Raw genomic sequence first — 6,596 nt, 5'->3', positions numbered from 1 at the left:
AAAGAGAGCTGGTAATCGTGCAGAGAAGAAGAGAGGAAGAATCACCATTTGCACAGGGAAGGCATATGTAATCAAGTTTTATTGACTTTTGATGCAGCAACAAAACATCTCAGCAAAGTAGCTCTCCTGGAATATTTACCTGCACAAATGCTGTGACCGCTCCTTCAAAAGACAGAGTCTCCAAGATGGGAGTGTGCAATTTATATTCTGTACTGTTCACTCATCACCCTGCCCGAAGGCACAGTCTGACTGCTGGGATATTATGATAATGCTGGTTTTGAGTCAGGATTAAATTTACTTCAAATATTTTGTCTGCAATATCTTTTTGCTGGGAACAAACAGAAAGCACTATGTAAATTTGACCAAGACAGATTGAACTGTTGCTGCTTTATGAACTCTGGAGAGCTTGAGCAGCATCAATCACTTGGTCAACCTCCTCCTGCCTAGGTCCTCTCCCACTGTCCTTGCCATCAGTCCTTGCAATCTGTACTACCCTCCCCACAGCACAAGGTGCAACTTTGAGACTTCTAATGTTTGTAATTCAGATGTTTCAGAATTTTGTTTTCCTTCTGCAAACACTACAAAATGTGTCTGTATAACAAGTCTTGCTCTGAGGATTAAAGGCATTTACAGCAACAGAGTGCAGTTACAGCAGGCAAGTAATAAACCATCTCATACACCAAAACCTGACTCTTGTGACACAGACATGGAATTGGCAGTATGGATGATCCTGTTGTGTATTCTGTTGTGTTTGGTATGCAACAAAGAATAAGATAACATGTGTGAAAATCCAATAAATAAAGACAACTTCATACTGGAGAAAAAGCTTAGCTCAGAAGTCCCAAATCCAAGTAACCATTAGAGATGCAATGAAACCTGAAGCTTCCAAAAGCAATTAGATGTGGTGACTCTTAGGTGTAGGAGTGAAATCAAGATGAGAAGCTTGTGCTTTCCAATATTTCCCTCCATCTCCCCCATGTTATGACTGTAGAGAGGAGAAACCTTTATGAATACAGGTGTGGTGCACTAGTATCTGCAGATATGTTGTCCATTTTCCCTGTAAGAAGACAGTTCTAAAATTATGTAGGGGGTTACTGTATTACATCTGAAACTTGGGGTCTTGTGTAAACAGGAAATTTAAAATGAAAAACTGAAAATAAAAGTAATTAGAACTGATTTAATTGTAACTTGGAGAAGGAGTTCACCTAAATCCTCTGAATATGGTAGAAATGCCTGCATACACCATTAGATGGATTTCTGTTCTTCCATTGCTGTTTCCTGTTGCCACTATTTTCCATGTCTCTTGTATATTTAATAGCTCTTGTGGTTTAAAAATTGCTTTTACACATATTTACAGGCTTTGATGTTCTGTACTTGACAGATTAATAACCTCAAACTGTTTAGAAGCCCTCTATCTCTTTAAAAGATCTCATCAGATGAAATGTAATACACAGTATTGGTTATAGACTTGAGAATGTTGATAAGTACCATGGGAGGAAATGGTTTGCAATAATTCTCTTTGAATCCAAGAACCAGTTAAAATGTATTTTTAACCAATCAAAATACTTTTGTTTGGGTTTTTTTTTTTTGTTTTATTTTGTTTGTTTGTCAGGTTCTTTTTGTTTGCTTTCTACCCAAAAAAAATATATTGAGTGCAGAAAATTCCACAATTTCACCAGATAATTCAGGACAGACTCTTTACAACCCTCTGTTTCTCCACGTGAATATTACCATAGGAGTGGATTTGGAATGTATTTGACCAGCTGAGAATACCAGAGAAGATATTTCCATCAGTGTGGTGCTGTAAGCCTCATCTTCCTTTGGGGCCACATTCAGCACTGAAGCTGGAAACATCCATGAGAAGTCAGAGGTTCTGCCAAGTGATTGCCCTCCAAAGACAAGCTGACTTCAGAATGCTGCCTTAGGGGTGCAATACAAGCTCTAGGACAATTTCTGAAGGTGTTCCAGTGAGGAGGGTGCTGTGCCACCTGGAGCATGTGGTGCAGTGCATCCCTTTGGAGTGACTCTGTGCTGGAGCTGAGGTCACAGAGTGCTGCCTGGGCTATTTACTCTTTGCCATCTAAATCTACATTTTGAAAATACAAGGAAGAGTGAGAGGGCAGAAGTGCCCCTAGCTAAGACAGACAACAGAAGAGAATTTAATTCAGGCAGCTCTTCAACTTTGGAGGTTTTTGGAGGTGAATAGGCTGCTGCATGTCTGGAAACTCATATACTGTGAATTTCCACACAGACACATCCTTTTTCTCTCTGGGGACAGACCAGAGAGTGTGTCTTAGAGGCACCCTGCTGTGGTGAAGAAGGAATACAGCATACATTAACCTAGGCAGAATGACAGTGGCTCTGCTCACTCTTCAGCAGTATGACAGAAACAAAAGATTTTTGATGTATAATAGAGAAGGAGAATTCAGCATCTGCAAAGTCAGGCAAATTCATCACATTTCTTGCAAGTAGGAGACATCCATGCAGGGAATATACCTGTGCTTATGCTGTTGTTTTCAAGCATAAAACCCAAAACACAGACAAGGTATTACTGCAAGGACCAGCTCGGGCAAAATATGGGAGCAATCATTGCACTTCAGAGAACTTCATTTTCTGTCATCTACTGCCAGTTTGTAGAGTTTCCCTTTGAAAAGCAAATAGCACAGGGTGTTTTGTGAAAACAGGAGCAATGCTGGCAAGCAAAATAATCTGACTTCAGTGGATGCTGCTTGAAGCCTCACCTGGTGCTCAGTGTTGGTTCTGAGACTAGTGCAGTCTGGAAGAAAACAGGCTTAAGAGAGATGTGAAGACAGCCCTTGAATATCTAAAAAGTCTGCTGCAAACAGAGAAATAATAAATTGTTGTCAAGATCTGCCAGAGAAAGGGCAAAGAATAATGGGTTTAAGTTGCAACAGAGAGAGGAACAAAGTGGTTGGGGGGGTGCTGTAGGATCATCACTGCTGGCAGTGCTTGTAAGCAGCATCCGAACATGTTCCCCAGCAGCCATGGGACATTCCTCCTCAGAGTGGGAGTGGAAACCTCCCAGAGACCTTTTCCTACTCCTGGCTTCAATTTTGTTGGCTAGGTGTGAAGCATAGAGCCTGAATTCAGTCCCAAACTTCTTTTGAAATATGTACCCATGTAAGAATTTTATTATTTGTAGATGGTGCTGATGAGTGAGGATAAAATATGGAGTGTTCTTTGATATGTTAGTTCTAAACCAAGTGTGAACTGCATAAAGAAGCTTTGTTAAGGACAGCACTTAAGTAATATTTTCTTTTATAACACTAATGGTATTAAATTGTTTTATTTGGGTTTTAGTTTAAAATAACACTCTGAGAACTCAGAGTCCCTAGACAGTTCCTCTGCTGAGACTGAATAGGTCATCCAACTTAATGCATAACATCTAATCAGTATATTACTAGAGGAGAGTGCAAGTGTTCCTCAGTATCTCTAACTCTACCCAAACTCATGCATATTGCAGTGTTTGACATTTAATTAGGATTTTATGCTGGCAGTAAATATTATATAGAATTACGCTGTTGCTCCAAGCATGAACTGTTTTTCTATATATTCCCCTCTCTCACGGTCTGGCTGTAACACATCCAGAGTTGTTACATCAGACTTTTGGTATCAGAGCTGAGGATGTTTTGGAGGTGGAGGAAACATGCTAGGGTATTTGGGAGCACCTTAAAGTTTAGGATGGGTGCATCCCTGCAGGACCAGCAATAATGGGTGGCTGCTCTTGTTCAGCACTTGCTCAGCCACCACGTTTCTCCAAGGAGGGGAGGCAGATTCTGCTCTGACAAAGCCAGCCTGCAGGACATGGAGAGGGCCACATTCCTGGCCAAGGACACTGGCCACATTGCAAGTAAGAACCCTGAGCTAGCAGAACAATACACATATAGTCTATGCTCCTCATTTTTTAGGAAGATTTCTGTGCCTGCTAAAACATCTGTTGTCATCTATTTTCTTAGTGTTATATATTGCTGTAAAATAATTTACTTTAGACATTAGTCCTAAAGACCAACTTTTAACAAAATGCGGGGGTGTTTATATTAAAAGACATAGCAAAGACCTTCTAAAGTTAGAGATAAAAGTTTGGGATAGCAAAAGGATGTAGGTTTGTTCCAGAAGGTCAGTTGTGGGGTTGCTAATTTGGAACAAAAGTTCAGTACAGTACGGGATTGAGGAAACACAGATTTATGGCATTAAACACGAGCTTTCTGTTCTAAAAAGGTCTTGTAACATGTTAAAGAAAAATTCTCTCTAGGAAAATATCTCATCTGGGAAGATAGACGGAAAAAATTCCACTCTTATCGTGAGTTTATACACATGAATCAAGCTAAGCATATAATTAAGTTTTTTCTCAGTCAGGACTCCTGGCCTTTTGATTTCTGTGAAGTATTCAGGATGTAAAGGCAAAAAAAAAATGAAAAGGTACTCCAAAAAATGATCTGTTATCATATATACCAATTAATGATGTAGTCCAATTATATTCATTAAGCCCTGATACAACTGAAGTGAAGATAGTATTGCACTGGAATGAATTTTGTTTAACTGATCTAAAGAAAATGCTCCTGAGTATGTGATTCAGTATTAGCACCTGACTGCATAAATGTCCTTCCTTGTCCTAAAGAATATGTATTTTGATCCCATTTATGACCTCTTATTTTGTAGACTCTCTCTATTACATATGTTCAATAAGGAACAGTACATATTAATTTCATTTTATCTATTTTTTGTATATTTATGAGATTTTTTTTTTCCATATTGTGTGGAATTTCCCATGTATGTGTTTTTTCATGTTGTACATGAAGTGCACCTTCATTATCCATTATCATACTGTAGTAATAGTACTGAGACACTAGGATAGCTGAAGATAAGAAATTAAGAGCATAAATGGTTGAATTTTGGGAGACTCTGTGCAGTATAATGAAATTACAACGCACTGTGTTTCCTAACAATAAGAAAACTCATGTTGCAAGAACATTTTCTTTTTTCTTACCTTACAGATTAAAAGATTCAATTCAGAATGAGCAATATTAAACTATGCCCTTAGTATTGACAGATTACACAGAACTCATGTCATTCAAGACTTCTGTTCACAACCTGCGGTTGTATTTTTTTTCTATTCATTTAGTAGACTGCTAATTTCTCATGTTGTATTAATTTAGCTGCTTCACCAGCCTTGTCTAAATGCAACTTTTGCAAAATGACATTCTGACTGCCCTAGTCTGGGGATCAACAGCCCATAACTTGCCCTGCCTGTGCCCAAATTTCCCTTGCCCAGGATTTGTGGGTCTCCAAGAGCCTGACTGCTCTGGGCAGGCTGTGGAGATGTCACAGCTCTGGGTGCATCCGTGGGTCTGTGCAGACCACCAGAGGAGCCCATAGAGGCAGAGCTCAGGATGCATTGGCCCCAGAGCTCTGCTGCAATGGGGCTCTGTGCATGACTCAATATCTCCTGGGCTCCACAAGAGCTTAATGGAACATGTGCAGCAGGCAGGCCTGACTTTTCTCACAAGCAGGTTATCTGTATTTCATGTGTGCAGTGGCTCTGAGGTGTCCCAGATGCATCAATTTGCCTGCGCTCGCATTATCTGGGCAGAAATCCTGGACAGAAATATGGGAATCCTGCCTTTAATACCAGCAGCACGAGGGGAAGAGGAAATGAGTATGACACTACATTAGCATGCAGTATATTTACACTAAATTGGCTGTTGTAATCTGAGTTGAAGTCATTATTCCTGTACTGGCTGGGCATCACTTTATGCATTATAACATTATTCTAATTCTGCAGGTTATATCAGCTTGCTTTTTTTTCTCCACTTTCCAGCTGTGAGATGTCTTGCAATTGGATTTTCATGCCATTCCCAGCTTTCCACCCCTCTAAAGTGAGAGATTATTGAAAGCATGCCCCCTTTCCAATTTCTAGGTGCTTATGCAAGGTGAAAGACAGCATAAACAGGAAATATAATTTGTAATTCCTTATTAATTCTGTATCTCTGCTATCATTTGTCACCTCTTTTGTTACTGTAAGTGTTGTGCAGAATCTCATTAGTGGTCATGCTTTCTGGTTTCTGTTCTCTGTTTTAAATCTGTTTCTCATTTCCTGGCTGTTAGTTTTTGCTTGAGGGTTGTTTTAATTTATGGTATTGTCATTCTGGCTCCTATTTGTGGTGTGAGTTGATGGTCTCTATGCATTTCTAACAGTTCTTGTAGATTTTCGCATTCATGTAATTCTTTCTTTCAAGTACTCCCAAGTTCATGTTATTTTGCATAATGTCATTGCTGTCTGGATAAAAATTATTGCACTTTAAGCATCAGTAAAGACGATTATCATCTGATTTAGAGTATTTTGAAGTTTGCATTTCAGATGGAATTTTTTGACACTGGGTTTTTTCCATGCTGGCAAATGAGCAATTAAACAGCTACACAGATGTTACTGAGGGTCTTCATGAACATTTCATTGCAATCTATGGGGCAGCGCTTTTTCAGTGAGAGATCAGAACATTCAGGTTCAGCTCAGACAAAGGAAATAAATGGCTCTTCTCTGTGGCATCAAGAAATAAAATGTCTACCATCAAGAAATA

The sequence above is a fragment of the Lonchura striata genome, chromosome 1, assembly GCF_050655825.1.
Source record: "Lonchura striata isolate lonStrDom1 chromosome 1, ASM5065582v1, whole genome shotgun sequence".
Taxonomy (NCBI): Eukaryota; Metazoa; Chordata; class Aves; order Passeriformes; family Estrildidae; genus Lonchura; species Lonchura striata.
This window is presented reverse-complemented; position numbering follows the sequence as displayed.